At 44.5% G+C, this 18,661-nt stretch overlaps 1 non-coding gene and 1 pseudogene across 1 annotated transcript; both read right to left on the bottom strand.

Annotated features, from left to right (window-relative positions):
- Window positions 1-4,319: 4,319 nt before the first annotated feature.
- On the bottom strand, window positions 4,320-4,630 carry LOC118669350 (annotated as a pseudogene).
- A 4,262-nt stretch (window positions 4,631-8,892) lies between these two features.
- On the bottom strand, window positions 8,893-8,999 carry LOC118669597. Its single transcript, XR_004972049.1, has one exon. It is a non-coding gene; the product is annotated as a U6 spliceosomal RNA (small nuclear RNA).
- Window positions 9,000-18,661: the final 9,662 nt, after the last annotated feature.

Genomic DNA, 18,661 nt, shown 5'->3' with positions numbered 1-18,661 from the left:
ACTTCACAAAATATATAACGAAAAGCAGGTTAGGCAGCCTGGAGAGAGCATGAAATTGTGCAGCCACCATAGAAAACAGAATGGCAGTTTCTCAAAACATTACACATGGAATTATCGCTTGATCCAGTAATTCCACTTCTGGGTAAACACTCACCCCTAACAGAAATCTGCGGTAAGAATGGTCCAAACAGAGGGAAGAAACAGCAAGGAGGTCACTGTGCCAGAGCCATCGCCATGAGAATCCACTGGTTCAGCTCTGTGCCTCTTCGACCAAGTCCAATAGTACTAGGGAAACGACTCAAGAGTGGAGCTGGGGAAAACCTTCCTCAGCCCTGGGGGGAAATGCACAGTGCATGTGGCTTTACTGGATGAGGGACAGGAGAGTGGCTTGGTTTCATTAAACCTGTATCGAAGTCATTGTAGACACTAGCCATTAGGCTTCTTTTAGGGACTTAGGCCTGCCTAAGAGCTGCCTATGACCCTAACTTCATTTCTCTGGAAACAATTCTGCTAGGACAGAGAATTCTTCCTCCATGACCCCCGGGTGAGTTTGTGTTCCCTGAGAACATCGGGTTTTGCATTTCTCATTAACTGCTCTCATAGCTCCTGGGTTTAACTGCCTATTAAACTCTTTTATGGCTTTCGCCCCCAAGGAACCAAGAATAAAGGTGAGTAAAGAACTCATCCAACGTAGAACACTCCAACAGCCTGAGATTATTCCTTGTCATAAAACCTGAAGTTTCATGCCAGGGGCATTACAGAAAAAGAAAGCCAGAGTCAAGTGCAAATTATAGCGCTACAGACAATGATGTGAGACGAAGTCTTTCTTTCAAGATACTCTAAGTGCCAGATTCAAAAGATAGGAGATATTTTGCTTCTTAAAACTGTGCCAGCCTTGTGGCTTATGCCCAGTGTAGTTGCATTAAAGACTCCAGAACATCTCTGCCAGCATGTGCTGGCCAAGAGCCAGCAATGATTTCAGAGGGAGTTTTCTCACCCTGCCACCCCGCCATCTTGGCTGGGCCTAAAGGCCAGCTGCCTGGGTCAGTCTGATTTGCAGCTGCACGGATTGTTAGTCTGTTCTCATATAGGGGTGATGGGGCAGAGGCCATGTGCTCAGAAAAGTGCCTTCTTCCCGAGCCCAGGCCCCTGCTGGCCACGCCCAGGATTTAACAAGACCCGACTTGCGCCTGGCCAATCGGCAGGGCCCACAGCCAGCTCCCCTCCCCTCACTATTCTCACGGGTGGCACTCGGTTTCCGGTCGCTGCGTCGACTGGAGGCCCGGGTCGGGTTAGCTAACTCAATAAAGGACCTTCTGCTTTTGCATCGGACTGACTCCCTGGCATGGTTTCTTGGGGATCTTGAATTCTGGGCATAACAGGGGCTGAGACTCACAGTAAAGTTTTCAGGAAACTAGCGTAAAGTTTAATGCTGTGGGCCCAATGGTGGTCCCTGGAGAGATCGTCTGTCTAAGGCACAGTGTTCTGGAAAGAGCATGGGAAGAAATAGAAGACAGGAAGTCGGAGGTTTAACCAGGGGTCACATCTGTGCTAGATATCTTTAGTTTGTTTAACTCACCCCCGGGCTACTCCTTACTCTTGTCTAACCTGATCTGTGCCCCAGGAGAGTGACCTATATTGATCTCAACAGGCTCCCTGGCTTCACTGAGGCCAATGAGGCTCTCCCAGCAGGATACACAGGTTGAGTGTTAGTTCCCCTGATTTCCTAGGTCTCTGCGAGCTGCCACGGCCTCAGACTAAAGGTCTCTCTTCTTAGGTCCTGGCAACTGTGCCTTCCTCTCTCCCTCACAGGCCCAGGTAGCTCTGTAGAGCACACACTGTTCCTTGTGGTTTCCCCACACCCTGCCCCCACTTTATTGAAACCCGATGAAATTACCCCATTAGAGTGTGCCCTCTATGTTCTGCCAGGACCCTGACTGATACAGCCACTAATGAGCTGGGTGACCCTGGTCTCACCAACATAGTCAACCATGGCCATGGTTTCCTCATCTTTAAAATGGAGATTACAATGCCAGTTCTTACACACTTGTTTCTCTAAGTTTTCACAAAGATTACAATGGACATAAAGCACTAAACAAACATGTTTTTTAAAACATATCCCAAATGAAAGAACAAGACATAACTCCAGAAAACACACAACAAAAAACAAACTGGAGGCAAGCAATCTACCAGATAAAGCAAGCATGTCAAACTCAAAGGCTAACACGGGCCAAATAAACAGGGTTTAAGTTTACGTGGGCTGCAAAAAAACAAAGGCTTCAATTTTCATAGAAACGTAGGTTTATTTCTATAGCGACATGCTGAATACAAAGGGCTGCTATATAAATGAATAATCGTTAACATAAAAGAATAGAACGTTTTAATAAAAATTAATATTTTCGGCAGGGGGATAAAATGGACACATATGTAATACCCTTTGTAATACTTTAAGCAATAAAAAAAAAAAGAAAGAAAAACCCTAAAAAAAAAAATTAATATTTTCTTGAACATTAACTTACCAGACACCGAATAACTGCACAAATTAATAAGCGTAATGAAAATAAACCTGTTTTTCCTGGACTCCAAAAGTGAAATATTTCCTGTAGCGCACACCAAACAAGTCAGTCCAATCGGCTGCTAAAATATTCGCTGCTAGTATTAGTGGAGAGAAATGGTGCACCTGCGTGTAAGGCGTGTAAGGGAAATGAATGCAACACGATTATAGTAATCAGTCATTAGCGAACGTTGTAGTTGTTATTAATAATTATGTATAACAGGATATTGTAAAAATTAAGTTATGAAATTGTTATTAAAACATTTCTTACATACCGTTATATTGTCTGGGCCGCAAAAATATTCATTGTGGGCCGTGAATTTGACATGCTTGATGTATGGTGTCAAAGAGGTACTAGATTTATGAGGGAATCACTTCCTAAGTTATATAAATGTCAAGCCACTACTCTGTACACCTGAAACTGATATTGAATGTCAACTGTATTTGAAAAAATAAAATACACATGGGTTTTTATTAAATATCCAAAAAACTAACTGAATTTCACTGCGATAAACATAAAGACATTAGGTGACCAATAACACTTAAATCCTAAAATCTATCCCAAAATCAGGAAGGTAGATAAGACAAAAACATTTTCAGTATTTGATACCCATCAGGATAGTAATGATGATCATTTTACTAGAAAAAATCTAAACATAGATATGAACATACTTTTTATTACAAATAAAAACCACTGGCTACTGTTAACGTAAAAACAAATAAACATTGAAACCTGTAAAGAAGTTTTGTGAGTTTATTTGAGCCAAACTGTCGACATGCGCAGGGAATAAGAACCTTAACAAATTGAGATAATGCTCCAGAGAATGTCGGGTTACATTTGTATTTATACATTGCAATCAAAGGAGGGACATAGGTGGGTTACATGAAATTCATTGGTGATAGATTAAGGAGGTGGGATAAAGCAAAGCACAGGATCAATTAACATGATAATGAGGGAATTTTCGGTCTCTGTCCTGGCATCCAGCACATTTGGTTGTGCCCCAGGGGCTCCAGAAAAGTTACAAGTTACCCAGACATTTCAAGCATATGTTACCATAGATGCAAAAAGACAGATAGGCTCAGTTAAGGTAAAGGCTGACCTTGTCAGTGAAGATACTGGCCTAGGACATAACTGCCCACCGTGATGCTTTTAAAGGATAATTTCAGACCATCCTTTGTGGTTACTTTAGGACCTAGTCTCTGAGTTTGCAAGACTGCCATGCAGGCCTCTCCTGAGCTTGTCAGGTCAGCCTGTGACCCCTTTCGTCCACACTACCAAGAAGTACCTTGTGCAGGAAAAAGGATATTGTTGGGCTTAAAAGACTGGTATTCTGCCCTACCTGGTTTGGCTCAGTGGACAGAGCGCCGGCGTGCAGACTGAAGGGTCTGAGGTGCTGTAACAGGACAATCAATGGGTCCGGGCTGCCTGTCACTACTTGAGCCAACTAAGCAGAGACAGGGTTGAATCATAGATGAGCGTTTATTCCTATACTGTCGGCAGTATGGGAGAGCAGCAGGTCACCCACAAAAATCTGCTCTCCAGTTTCCCATAAACCAGCTGCTTACATAGGGTAGGGCAAGGATTACATGGGGAAGTAGGGATTATAGGCATGGGGAATTGGGAGGCTGAGGTGGGACTTCATTGTTTGGGCAACAAGGTTGCTAATCTTTCCATGGTAATAGGCAGTTCTTTTTTTTAAAGATCTCACACATTTATTACTGAACCAACCTATTTCAGGGGGAAAAAATCAACAGAGCAAGATCACAAGTTCATTAATCTTCCAATTAAAATGCCCCAACTGTCCAGACAGTAGCATCTTTTCAATCATTTAAGGGTGTAGGCAACCTGGATACAGCATAAATATGTGAGTCATCTCTCATGTGTGATTTCTCATAGGCCCAGTTTGGTTCTTCTCCAATGTCTCCTCTTCGAGTTGTACCTGATTTTATTACCAGTTTTCATCTGAATCCATGGGGAATGGGCCGATTCTGCTTTTGTTTCTTGGCCAGGAACCTCTTGATCCTGAAAGTCTTGTGGGAAGACATGGTGAAGGAGAAGCGAATGTGCGCACCTCGATGGCGGAGAAAGAGCAATAGGCAGTTCTTGAATGAGAATGGTTCCAAGGTTGACTCCCAGGACTAAGGTTGACTCCCAGGTCCCAGGGGCATACAACTCTCAGCCAGGTCAGAATGTCCTTTCTTTAACCAACACAAGGCAATAATGGTTAGCAGAACCTGATGAATATTTCCCATAACCATAGCTAGTCCCAATATTCTATCTTTGCCCCTAACAGTTCGATTCCAGTCAAGGACACATGCCCGGGTTGCTGGCTAAATCCCCAATAGGGGGCATGCAGAAGGCAGCCGATCAATTCTTCTCTCATCATTGATGTTTTTATCTCTCTCTCCCTCTCCCTTCCTCTCTGAAATCAATTAAAAAAATTAAAAAAAATAAAAATTAAAAAATAAAAGACTGGTATTGCCCTGGCTGGCGTAGCTCAGTGGTCATGGGTTCGATTCCGGTCAAGGGCATGTACCTGGGTTTTAGGTTTGTTCCCTGGGCCCAGGTCGGGCATGTACAGGAAACAACCAATCGATGTGTCCCTCTCACATGAATGTTTCTCTCTCTCTCTCTCTCTTTCTCTCCCTCCCTCCTTTCCACTCTCTCTAAAAATCAATGGAGAAAATATCCTTGAGTAAGGATTTAAAAAAAAAGATGGGTATTGACTTTAAGTGCCAGTCCTGACACATTCTTTATGTGCAACCTTAAGCAAACCACTCAATCCCTGTAATGTCTTTATCAGATCTGTAGAAAGGGATGATAGTTGCCTCCCTTATTTACATATGCCTCCTGGTAAATGAAATCAAGCTATTTTGTAATTGCTTCCTCAAGGCTGGTTTTAAGTCCTCAGCTCTGATTATTCTCATCTGATTAATGTAAGTGAGGCACTGACGACTAGTCTGATTTGAGAGAGGGATGGCGTAGATCTTGGGGGAAGACTCTGAGGGGACAAGGCAGAAGGAGGGCCCAATGTCCCGATTAGCCTAGCATTGAGGAGGTTCTAGCCACTGAAGTGTGGTCAGCAGTGAATAAGTCCTTGCCCTTGAGGACTTTACTCTCTAGCCTTTAGCCAGGGTTTTGCATAGGTGGGCAGGATGGAATCATGAAAAGACTACCAAAATAATAATAATAATAATCCTATCTAATAATAGACAAACATGGTAATTGACTGTACCTTCGCTACACCTCCCATTGGCTAATCAGCGTGATATGCAAATTAACCGCCAACAAAGATCTCTTCAGGCAACAGGCCTCTAGAAATAATAATAATAAACTAAAAATGTTTTTCCATTTTTAAAGTGTGACAAAAGGGGCCATATGCTAAACTGACAAGCTCAGGGGAGGCTTGCATGGCAGTCTTGCAAACTCAAAGACCTAAAGTCACCACAAAGGATGGTCTGAAATGAAACTTTAACTAAAAGTAGTTATGGTGGGTAGTCACCTCCTAAGCCTGTATATTCCCTGACAAGGTCAACCTTTACCTTAACACACTGTATGCGGGAAACGTATTTATACGTTTTACGTTGACTGGTAGTAGAGCACGGGACACGTATTAATACGTTTTTTATAGACTAGTGGTAGAATGCGGGTAACGTATAAATACGTTTATTTTTATACTTTTTTATTGCTCTAAAGGGATGCTAACATGCAGATATATGAATTCCAATGGACAAAATATGGGTCTCTAACACATACAATGGTGAATTATGTATGTACTTCCAGGTATAATGGTAATCAATCTATTCAACTGCAAAAATGGCCCGTGCCACCTGTTAGTGTTCGATAAAAACTACCCGCAAACAATGTGTTAACTGAGCTTATTGTCTTTTTGTATATACTTTAACACATCATTGAAATGTCAGGGTAACTTGTAACTTCCCTTTTTTTCCGGACCCCTCAGGGCACAACCAAATGCCCTGGGTGCCAGGACAGAGACCACAAATTCCTTCATTGTTATTGTCATTATGTTAATTGTTGACTATTAACTATCCTGTACCCACCTAAGTAAAAGAAGTGTCTCATTTTACTCTTTATTCAATCCAAAAGCCCCCCCCCCCCGCCGTTTGCTTTCTCCCGCCTCTCTAATCAATCACCAATGGATTTCATGTAACCCACCTACGTCTCCTTCCTTGATTGCAATGTATAAAAATAGATGAAAAACTGCCATCCTCGGGAGCATTATCCCAATCCATTGAGGTTCTGCTTCCCGGCAATTGTCGACAGTTTGGCTCAAATAAACTCACAAAAATTCCTTACAAGTTTGAATGTTTTTACATTAACAAAAGAAACCTAAATATTTGCAATATAACCCATGAGTTCAGATAGGTTGTTCTACCTCTTATCAAACAAGCTCTTCCCAGAATATTTGTTTTCCCTTTATTTATTTTATTTAAATATGTTTTTATTGATTTCAGAGAGGAAGGTAGAGAGAGATAGAAGCATCAATGATGAGACAGAATCACTGATTGGCTGTCTCCTGCACGACCCACACTGGGGATCGAGCCTGCAACCCAGGCACGTGCCCTGCCCGGGAATCAACTGTGACCTCCTGGTTCATAGGTCTATCCTTCAACCACTAAGCCATGCCGGCTGGCTGTTTTCCCTTTAAATGAAGTTTATCTACCCTTCCACACAAGAAGTTCACACTACTGTGAGGTGGCTGCCATGGCCCTGCAGGTCCCACATCAGATAAGGTCCCTGCTGGAGGCCTTTACAACCACTTGTCACACTCTACTCACCCGATGTGTGTGTTGGGGGAGGGGCATTTTTAAAAAACATCTGAGCTCATGCAATGGATGTCAGAGGTGACCACTGAGGTTCAACTTTGCACTTTTTTCTTCTGTAATCAGCTTTCCTTTATTGTCAACTCATCCTGCCTACTTGGGTCGGTAGCTGACGCCTTTCTGGCCGTCCAGCCAGGGCTTGGCTTGGCTCAGACTCAAAAGCACCTGGATTGCTTCCCTTTTGTCTCAGGTCCAAGTTGTTTATTTATCTTCCCTAGGCTATTTGAGTCATTAAAAGAAATATGTTAGTTCACTTTTTCAACTTCTCCATTCCTTAGAATGTGGCTTCCTTATTTTACACAGGATAAGATAGGGTTATGCTGGGTGTTTTACAACAGAATTTGGGAGTGCAGGCAGGGGAGGAGGGCCTGATCTGAAATAGAGAAAGAGGGCATTACCCTTTCTTTTTTTTTTTTTTTTTATCCCAACACCTATTGGTACAGAAGATAAGGAAGATACTGACCTACCTAAACATCATGATTCCTGCCCTCTGAGGGTTTACAATCCACTTGGATGGTCTATCTATAATAATAAAAGCGTAATATGCTAATTAGACCTGATGACCTCCTGGATGAAGCCGGGGCTGCGAGGGAAGCCTGGGTATGGGGTGCCACAGGGAAGCCAGTGCTGGCAGCCAGGGGAAGGAAGGCCTACTCTTGCATGAATTTCATGCATCGGGCCTCTAGTATAGAATAAACTATATTTTCTGGGTCAGGACAAGTCTAAAGGAGGTCACAGGCTAAGGGAGTCAGGGAAGATTTGGAGGAGGTGGGGCCCTGAAGGATGGGTGAGATCTGAGAGACAGAAACAGAGTAGAGGGTTCTGGGCAAGGAAAAGCCCAGAGCAAAGCTGTGTGTGGCGAATGTGGCCTGTAGAGTGTGCTGGACAAGCGGTGGCAGGGGTGGGGGTGGGGGCAGTGAATGATAACACTGAGAAGGCGGGGCCACGAGTGGGGGCTCGGAAACCCTGGTCTGTGGCTCCAGGGGCCCCGAGTCCTGAAACTGTGCTGGAAATGGGGTGTGCTCGCGCAGGCTTCTGCAGAGGTGGCCAGAGAGGTCAAAGGAGTTTGGGGGGAGCTTAGCACGCCTTGGCTGAAGGCTCTGCATTTTGTTGTGTGGAAGCCAATGAGCTTGGGGGCCAGAAAGAGGGATGTCACGAGGAAACCAGTTATTGTGTAAGGGGTTTGCGCTTGCTGCTGCTTGGTTTTTAGTTTTTGATGATCCATCCAGCAATGGTGGGTTAGAGTGAGGGGAAGCTCAGGCAGGGAGACGATTTCAGTCCCTTGTGGTTCAGGCATGAGGTGAAAAAGGCCCAGACACAATGCTGGAATGGGCAGGAGAAACATACACGAAGAATTGGTAAGAGTTTGCAGCTGCATCTGATGAGAGAAAAAGACCGTATTCACCCAGAAGTGACTGTGGCCTTAGCCTGGGCTAGGTGTAATTCTGGCTTATTTCTGTAACTTGATGCTTTTTTGACTGATTTTTTTTTTTTTTAAATATGAACGCTTCACAAATTTGTATGTCATCCTTGCGCAGGGGCCATGCTAATCTTCACTGTATCGTTCCAATTTTAGAATATGTGCTGCCAAAGCGAGCACTTGACTGATTTTAGAGAGGCAGGGGGGTTGCGGGGGGGGGGGGGCAGGGGGGAGATAGAGAGAGAGAGAGATTTGTTGTTCCACTTATTTATTCATTAGTTGCTTTCTGTATGTGCCCTGACCAGAGATCAAACCTGCAACCTTGGCACACTGGGGCGATGCTCTAACCAACTGAGCTACCCGGCCAAGCTATAACTTACTGCTTTTAACAACAGATTTTGCTTACAAACTGCCCCGATTTCAGTTTCCAAAGGATCATTTTCTTGAAGGATCAGCATGCCTTCCCAAAAATACATGAATGACCTACAGTCTCTGAGCTCCCTTCTAGACAGAGGAGCTGGGCCAGGACAGCCTGCTGAGCTGACAGTGACCAAACATGTAAGAGTTTCACGGAGAAAGTCACAGCAGGTCTCAGGGATTCGTCAGCGTTCACTGTTACAGCTTTCTGTTAAGTTATTACTGTAATTGCAACATAAAACCATTGAAGAGAGTGGAGAAAACAGGAAAGAGAATTCACATTCTTGGCTTTGGCAGACAGATTTGTAAATTATCCTACTGACGGGGGCGGCAAGCGCCCCAAAATAAAGTCAATATTTCTAGAAAGCCTACCACAATCGAGACACTTTGGGATTTTAAAACAATGAGTTCAAAGGCAAGCTTCTATCACAAGGAAATTAATGCTTTTAATAGCACTTCACTTGGTTGAAGAAATATTAAAACTTGTATTCTTTTGAGAAGACAAAGGAGTTAGTCAGAATGCCGTTTCCAGACCTCTGTCTGGTTTTTACTGGGCTTTGGGTCAACAGAGTTTGCTCCTGTCTGTGGGGCCCCGAGTGATGAGCCGGAGGGAACCCACCCAAGTCACACGTTCACTGAGATTTTCTAAGTCGCCCAGGAGTGGGGCCATCGCGGTGCAAGCTCAGAGCCCATTCTGACAGGTCTGAGAAAACCAGAAGATGAACAGCGCAGGGACAGAGGATTCAATTTCGTGTTTTGTGGGGATTTGTTGTTGTGGTGGTTAATCCTCACAGGAGGATGTATTTTTCCATTGATTTTTAGAGAGAGTGGAAGTGAGGGGTAGAGACAGAGAGAGAGAAACATTGATGTGAGAGAGACACATTGATTGGTTGCCTCCCCCACATGCCCTGACCCAGGCTGGGGATTGAGCCTGCGACTGAGGTACATGTCCTTGACCACAATCAAACCCAAAACCCTTCAGTCCGTGGGCAAACGCTCTAACCACTGAGCAACGCGGCTAGGGCTCAATTTAGTGTTATCTAGCTAAGTTGAAACTGTATATAAACTTTAGAATCCAGGAGAAAACTCAGAGGAAATCTTGATCCTGGGCCTCAGTAGTCACATGTAAGAATGTTCATAGCAGCACTGCCAGCAATAGCAAAAAGCTGCAAACAACCACACGGCCACTGAGAGTATGGAGAAGAAAACAGCAGAGCATTCACGTAGCTGCGTAGGATACAGCCGCATCTCACAGCAGAGACCAACGCCACAAACATGAGCGGTGGGAAAAGCAAATCAAACACATACTGTGTGATCTAACTATTTACCTAAAAAGTATTTGTTAAAAGTAATTTCAGAGAGGAAGAGAGAGGGAGAGACAGAAACAGAAACAACAATGATGAGAGGGAATCATTGATTGGCTGCCTCCTGCACACCCCCCACTGGGGAGCAAACCCATAACCCCCAGGCATGTGCCCTGACTAGGAATCGAGCCATGACTTCTTGGTTCATAGATCAATGCTCAACAACTGAGCCACGCCAGTTGGGCTGAATAACTTATTTTACATAAAATTCAAAAGCATGCAAAGCCAGCATATGTTCAGGGATATGTGCTTTAAAGGGTGAAAACAGGAAGAACAGCAAAGGAATATCAACAAAAATTAGGAGGGGGCTGAGATGGGAACAGATGACAAGGGGGAATTCCGTGGTGCGGCTTTTAACCTCCATCTCAAACTGGGTTGTAAGTAGTCGGGTGTTCCTTTTTAAATATTTTGCTCATATAAGCTATTTTTTGCATGCATTTAATATTTAATTAGATTTTGAAAAACTAGATAGGGTGGAAATCTCCTGCAAAAGATGTAATTACAAGGGCTTATCTCACAACCCCAGAACTTGAAACTCATTAACTCTCTCTTTGTTTAACAGTTAGACAAACAAAATGAAAAGGCCAAGTATATGAAGGAAATACAGAGGAAGAAAAATGACCCAAGAGCTTCAGGTTTCTCTGTCTTCTGGATCGCATTTGCCTTGCAGGGTTTCTTTTTTTTGTTTTTAGCTAAGGAACACACCGTGAATGTGTGTGTCATCTTGCGCAGGGGCCACGCGAGTCTCTGTATTGTCCCAGTTTTCAGTGTATGTGCTGCCGAAGCAAGCACTTGCCTTTCTCCTTTGTATATTTCATTTATTACTGTAGTCAAAATCATCTCTTGCCCTGGCCAGCGGTTAGAGCATCAGCCAACGCACGGAAGTGTCACCGGTTTGATTCCCCGTCAAGAGCAAGTTAATGGAAAAAATATCCTCCAATGAAGATTAACAAAACAACCCACAAAACATTTCTCGAGTGTCTCATTAGCTAAGCACAGTTTAGATCGTAAGGATTGGACAGTGGAAAGCATGACAGACGTGATTCCTGCCCTTGTGAAGGCAGAAAATTAAGCAGTAAAGATACAGGAGGTCAGATGCTACACAGAAATACGGGAGGCAAGGAGAGCACAGGGCAGCAGCAGGCAAGTGAACCTTGGGAGTTGTACTGTAGAGAGTGATAAGAGCATATGCTTATTGCATGCCAGGCCATGATGTTGGCCCTGTACACATTCTATACACCATATGTTCATTCATTGAGTCCTCACAACCTGCATGAGCTAAGAGCTATCACTCTACCAATTTTACAGATGAGCAAGCTAAGGCATGGACGGGCAAGTGACTAGCCCAAGGTCACACTGCTAGGAAGTGCTGAGCCAGGATTCGAACCCCGGCACACTGGTGTTCTTAAGCACCACACTCTGCTGCCCCTCATGCTTCCTGAGCAAATGACATTGGGGATGAAGAGCCGCCAAGCAGGAATAGAGGAGGGAACAAGGATTCTGAGCATGTATGCATGCATCTCTTGAAAGTGGTACAGGAGCTCAAGGAAATATCTTGCCACGAGAAGTGTGAAAGGCCCTTCCAGCTGAAAACGGTTCTCCTTCGGGTCTTTTCTTTCCTTTTTCCGGACCGTGGCCTAGAAGAGGCAGTGCCGGGTTGAGGTGAGGTCTGGGCGGTGGGGGAGGTGGTCTGAGCTCTGTCGGTTTCTCTGGGCGACACCAGGCCTTGGTGCCAGGTCCCCAGGGTTTCCAAAGGCCCATGGCAACAGCTGCCAAGGCTCCTGGGAAAGTCGCCTGGCATCCAGGCTCCTGCGGCCTTGGCAGTCCCTCTGTCCCCCTTGGCTTCGTTTCCCAGAAGGACCCAGCAACAGTAAGGGGCGAGAACCTGAGGCACGGCCTAGCAAACAGCTGGCAAACTAATTTAAAAATCTATTTTAAAGCTGTCTACATACAAGTGCCACTGTATTTCTCTGGAGGGTTCTATCTTTCAAGCAGAAATTTTTTAAGTCAAATAAGGTAATCTCTATTTTGATTCCCAGCAGGCCTGAGTGCAGGGCCCTGCAGCCTCGGGTACGCGCTAATCCTCTTTAAGCAGCAAGCAAGTGGCAGCAGCGTGGGAGTCTGGGTGGCTCCAGGGCCCAGAGAGAAAGGTCAGGTCCGCTGGCATTTCTTGTGTTAACACTGTGAGTGTGTTTGGCTTTGTCTGGCAGAAGAGCAGAAATAGAAGACGTGACTTATGGCTGCTGGAGTGGGGAGAGCGAAGCTTCTGGGATCTGCCTCCTGTTGTCCAGCTTCCTAAATCCTGGACTCCCTCTAGCCTCCTTCAAAATATAAAATAAATAAAGGACTCAGAAGAAACGAGAGTGAGGAGAGAGCAGGGCTCTGGGGCAGGGAATGGAGCGGTGAAAGCAAGGGGGTGCGGGCAGAAAGGGGACACAGCCACCACACCTGCTTGTCTGACTCAGAGGCAGGCTTTTTGGCGATGCTGCAGCTGCCAGATCTTGGCCTGAGGCGCCAATGGTGAGATAAAGCATCTTGTCGGGCGGCTGGCGAGGCCAGCAGCACAGCCTATCCCATGAGGAGGGCAGAGTTTTCTTCCAACAAATGCCTTTTGCCTTCAGCAACCGATTTATTTGTCAGGCTTTTCTTTTTTCTAAGGTGTTTGTTTGTTTGTTGCTGTTGTTGCTGGTGTGTGTGTGTGTGTGTGTGTGTGTGTGTGTGTGTGTGTTTTCCAGGCACTACTACATTTCTTTGCTCCTGCCTCACGCTCTTCCTCTCAAATGAACAAACTTGAGGATAAGGTCACCCCAGCCCTCCCAACCCGAGTCATCCCCCCTGCAGGTGACAGTTTTGAGTCACTGGGAGAAGAGAGCCATGCTGCCCAGACATCCCGGGGGGAAGAGCAGAGGGTCCTGGCCAGGCAGGTGGGCCGAGTAGAAGGAAGCTCCTGACACTTGGTGATTTGCTGGCTGTGGTGGGACCAGGGAGGCACTTCAGGAGGTCACGCCCAGAAAGAAGGCAGTTTTGTTAGGAGGTGAGCAGGTAGGGAGCCAAGTCAGAGGCTTTTCCATGACCCTATAAGGGGACTTCCCAGGGTGTGTGCAGCCATGACCTGATCACAGTTTAACTCGGAAGCTCCTGCTCAAGTCTCATCGTTAAAAAGTAATTTTCCTATTGGCCGATGGATACCAAGCCCTAAGCACATGCCAAGGCCTGGTGTCTGGTAAGTGATCTCAACTATGAGCCAGTATTAGGATTATTATTTTTTTAAAAAATATATTTTATTGATTTTTTAAAGAGAGGAAGGGAGAGAGAGAGTTAGAAACATCGATGAGAGAGAAACATCGATCAGCTGCCTCCTGCACATCTCCTACTGGGGATATGCCCACAACCCAGGTACATGCTCTTGACCGGAATCGAACCTGGGATCTTTCAGTCCGCAGGCCAACGCTCTATCCACTGAGCCAAACCGGTTTCGGCAGGATTATTATTGAGCAGAGAGCTGCCTCCCCTAGATATTTAGCCATTGGCCTAGTGCATCTTCAGAAGCAACCTGTCCAGGTCCGATCTCCTCAGCTTCTGTTTCCATAATAAACATCTGTGTCGTCTAGCATAGCCAATCCTGCATGGCTTCCAGACACACCACCATGCTCTCCTTCCACAGACAGCTCAAGTTCTCAATGGTCCCTTTTAACGGTTTTAAACATGGTACCCAGGATTGAACCTAATATTTCAGGTGTTATCTGACCATCCAAGAATACAGTGGGAGAGAACTCCTTGTTTTCTCCCACCTCTTTATACACAAACCATTATGCCAGTCATGTGTGAAACGCTGGAGATACGAGGATAAGTAAAACATGGTGCCTACTATTTGCAATAGCCCCAAATGGGGCCACTATCACCATACTTGAATGGATCAATAAATCGTGCTCTATTCACACATGGAATATTATATGGCAATGGAAATGGACTGTCTATGACTGCATGCAACAGTGTGAATGATTCTTACAAACATGATGGTAAATGAACGCCAGACACAAAGGCGTACATACTATTTTCAAAAAAATGTTTTTAAAAAAACCCAGCTGAAATTAATCTATGCTGTTGAAAGACTAGATAGAGGTTCCCCTGGGGAGGGAGACAGAGTAAGTCCGGGGTGCTGTCATGCCTGGTTTCTCTTGTTAATCCTCAACCCAAGGAGATCTTTTTCCATTGATTGTTAGAGATAGTGGAAGGGAGGGGAAGAGACAGAGAGAGAAAACATTGATGTGAGGGAGACACATCATTTGGTTGCCTCCCGCACACACCCCGACTGGGGCTGGGGATCAAGCTTGCAACCGAGAGGTGCATGCCCTTTACCAGAATGGAACCTGAGGCCCTTCAGTCCTCAGGCCAAGGTTCTAATCACGGAGCAAAAACCAGCCAAGGCGGTTTGTTTACCGGGGTGTTGATTGCATGTATACGTTCAGTTTGTGGAAATTCTGTGAGCTATCCATGCATAATATGTGCATTCCATTTTGCTTGGACGTTATGTATCAATAAGAAGTTAAGGGGGTAAACACCATTCACAGGATCAAGCTAATTGGAGAAGACAGTGAGATAACTAGTTCGTCGAGGTAACACCATGATAGAGAACTATATAATGTGTGATACAGTGATATAGACAGAAGGCGGAGCCGGTAACCGAGGCTCAGGGATGGAACAGGGTCAGAGAGTCTCCTGGAGGGACTCTAGAGCTAAACAGGAGGCTGGACCCTGGGGAACGAAGGTGGACCCTGTTTTAGATGCATTTAGAGAGAGAGGGCTGAGATGTTAAAGACACGCACACCCCACCCCGAGGGCCTCAGTGGCTCCCTGAAGAAAGTGGAAGCGAGATGTGAGACGTGAACATGGTGATAACTGAGAATAACTGGGGAACGAGAGCCAGAGGCAACCAGAGAGAAATAAAAATAAACTGTCGGGTGGTACAGAAAGAGCCCTGAGGAGGTAGAAACCATACACCTGAAGTGGGGCCACTCTCATCGGTTGGGTGGCCTTTTTCAGGAGCGTCAGCAGAAAACCCAGGTTTGGGGTTTTACTGGGAAGCGGTGGCAAAAGCAGAGAGAGCAGCTTCAAAGGTCAGCCCCAGTGTCGCCCCAGGAGCCGAAACAATGCCCTGCGACCCCCCCCCCACCCCCCGCCCGCTGCTTTCCCCTCAGGGCTCCGGTCACTCCTCCGCTCACTCCGGAGCCTCCTTTCTCTACCCGGCGTCCAGGGTGAGGTGCTCTCTGGAGTCCCGTTGTGCGCCGGGCCTGTTTTCTTGGTCTACACCATTTCCTTAGGAGCAGTTTTGACTTCTTAACCTGGGCTGATGTGCTCCATTTCCAAGCCAGAATTCTCTAAGCTCCATACCTTTATGTCTATTCAATATGATCAAATTGCATATTTTCCTCAACTCAACATATTTGGAAATTAAATTCATGATTTTCTTCCCTACCCTCTTCTGCTCTTTGACCCTCTGCTTCCTTCTGAGTGTTTCCTTGGGCAGCATCACCATTCACTCAGCTGCCTGAGGTGAATGCCTGGGCCTCCTCATCTTCCTCATCCAATCAGGCATCAAGACTCTCAGTTTTGCCGTAACCTGTTTGGCTCAGTGGATAGAGCGTCGGCCTGCAGATTGAAAGGTCCCAGGTTCAATTCCGGTCAAGGGCATGTACCTTGGTTTCGGGCACAACCCCAGTAGGGGGTGTGCAGGAGGCAGCTGATCCATGTTTCTCTCTCATCGATGTTTCTAGCTCTCTATTTCTCTCCCTTCCTCTCTGCAAAAAATCAATAAAATATATTTAAAAAATAAAAAGACTCTCAGTTTCCCCTTCAATATCTCTCCTCTCTGGAACAGTCTCTCCAACTCACCTTTATGTCTTAAATGTTAGCCCCACCGGGTTGCAAATCTTTATGACCAGTTGCCCTGATTCTAGTTTCACATCTCCCTTCCGTCCTAGGCTGCTGCCCTGGTGGTCTTCCTAAAACTCAAGGATCCAGTCACAATGCTTTCATTAATGCAGCTAAAGCAAGATTATCCTGTGTCAGGACAAACCATAATTTCCGGTCTAAGGGATCTCTTTTTTCTCTTTTCTTTATCCCTCCATGTTCCTTTCTGTTTTAAAAATATTTATTTTAGGAAAAGCCCTACATGGCATTAAAAACATCAGATATTATAGAAAAGTGTCAAATAAAAAGCAAAAGTTATCCTTTCCTCCCTCCAAACACTGCTACTCCCCAAAAGTCACTACCACTATGTATGTATCCTTCCTGAAAAAAATGTCAGTGTATACCTTTATATCTATTTTTTAATTTTACACAAATGAGATCATATTGTGGTGCACATTGGGGGGGGGGGGTTGTTGTTTTTTAATAAAACACATTTAGAAAAGAAAACACAAAAAATAAATAAAACACATGTAGAAGATCTTTCCATGTCCGCATGAATAGTCCTACCTCGTGTTTTAGTGACTGCATACTTTCCCATTACATAGATGTATTTAACCTGCTGATTGATATATCTGTGCTTTCCAGATTTTTGTTATTGCAATGTTGCAGTAAACATTCTGGCACATGATTTGGCATAATTTTGTCAGTATATCCTGTGGGTAAACTCCTAGTGGGAGAATTGCTGAGTCAATGAGAACAAACATTCAAAATGTTGACAGACGTTGCCAAATTGCCCTCCAGAAGAGTTGAATCTGTTTACACTCCCAGGAACAGTGGACGAGAGTGTCTATTTCCCCATAACCTTGTGAACACTGGGCGCTACCAAACTTTTACTTGTTTGCCAGTCTGACACATAACAAGTGGAATTTCATTGTTTTGTGATGCATGGCCTTAACTATGAGTGAGGTGTAGACCTTTCCTGTGTCGATGAGCTATTTCTTTTTCTTGTAGACTGCTCTTCTCCTCTGCCTGTCTGGTGATCAGTTTATGAGTCTGGGTGTTTGAAACCTTGTCTAGTCTCCCATGAAGCAATATATTGATATAACTCCATGAATTACATCTTTGCCCAAGTATAACCCTCAACTAATCAAAGAGAACTGAGTGGCCCCTGAAGGTTCAAATAAGGACCTACTCTTGGAGCTTCTGTCCACTGGAGCTTGACCCAACCAGCTGGCCACTCTCTACTTCTTTTTCAACCATTGTCCCCAAAAAGAAATCCCATACTATTAGCGGTCACTCTCTATTCCCTTTTCCTCTCAGCCCCTTGCCACCACTCATCTTTCTATGTCTATAGATTTGTCTATTTTGGTCATTTCATATAAATAGAATAATATAATAGTTGACCTTTTGTGACAAGTTAACTTCTTCTTTCACTTAGCATGAAGTTTTCAAGGTTTGTTTATGTCATAGTATGATTTAGTACTTCATTTATTTTTATGACCAAATAAAATTCCATCATATGGATATACTACATTTGTTTATCCATTCATCCATCAATAAATATTTGGTTCTTCTCCCAGCATGATTTGTTGAAAAGACTATTCTTGCCCCCATCAATAGATATTTCCACCTTTGGGCTGTTATGGAAAAACTGCTATGAACATTTGTGCACAAATTTTGCATAAACATATATTTAACTCTCTTGGGTATATACCTAGAAGTAGAATTGCTGGGTCACATGGCAACTCTATTTTTCAACTTTCTGAGAAACTACCAAATTGTTTTCCATAGCAGCTACACCATATATTCCCAGCAGCAATATATGAGTGTCCCAATTTCTCCACATCTTTGTCAACACTTGTTATTGTCCATCTTTTTAATTATAGCCATGCTAGTAATTGTGAAGTGGTAAGAAACCATTGTCTAAGATCACAAAGCTTTGCTCCTGTTTTTTTTCTAAAAGTTGTGCAGTTTTAGCTCTTATGTTTAGATCTTTGATCCATTTTAAAAAAATATATGCTTATTGATTTCAGAGAGGAAGGGAGAGGGAGAGAGACATAGAAACATCAATGATGAAAGAGAAGCATTGATCGGCTTCCTCCTGCTTACCCACAACCGGGATTGAATTAGCAACCCAGGCCTGTGCCTGAC

The sequence above is a fragment of the Myotis myotis genome, unplaced genomic scaffold (genome assembly GCF_014108235.1).
Source record: "Myotis myotis isolate mMyoMyo1 unplaced genomic scaffold, mMyoMyo1.p scaffold_m19_p_14, whole genome shotgun sequence".
Lineage (NCBI taxonomy): Eukaryota > Metazoa > Chordata > Mammalia > Chiroptera > Vespertilionidae > Myotis > Myotis myotis.
The sequence above is the reverse complement of the archived record's forward strand: the minus strand, read 5'-3'. Positions and strand labels throughout refer to the sequence as shown.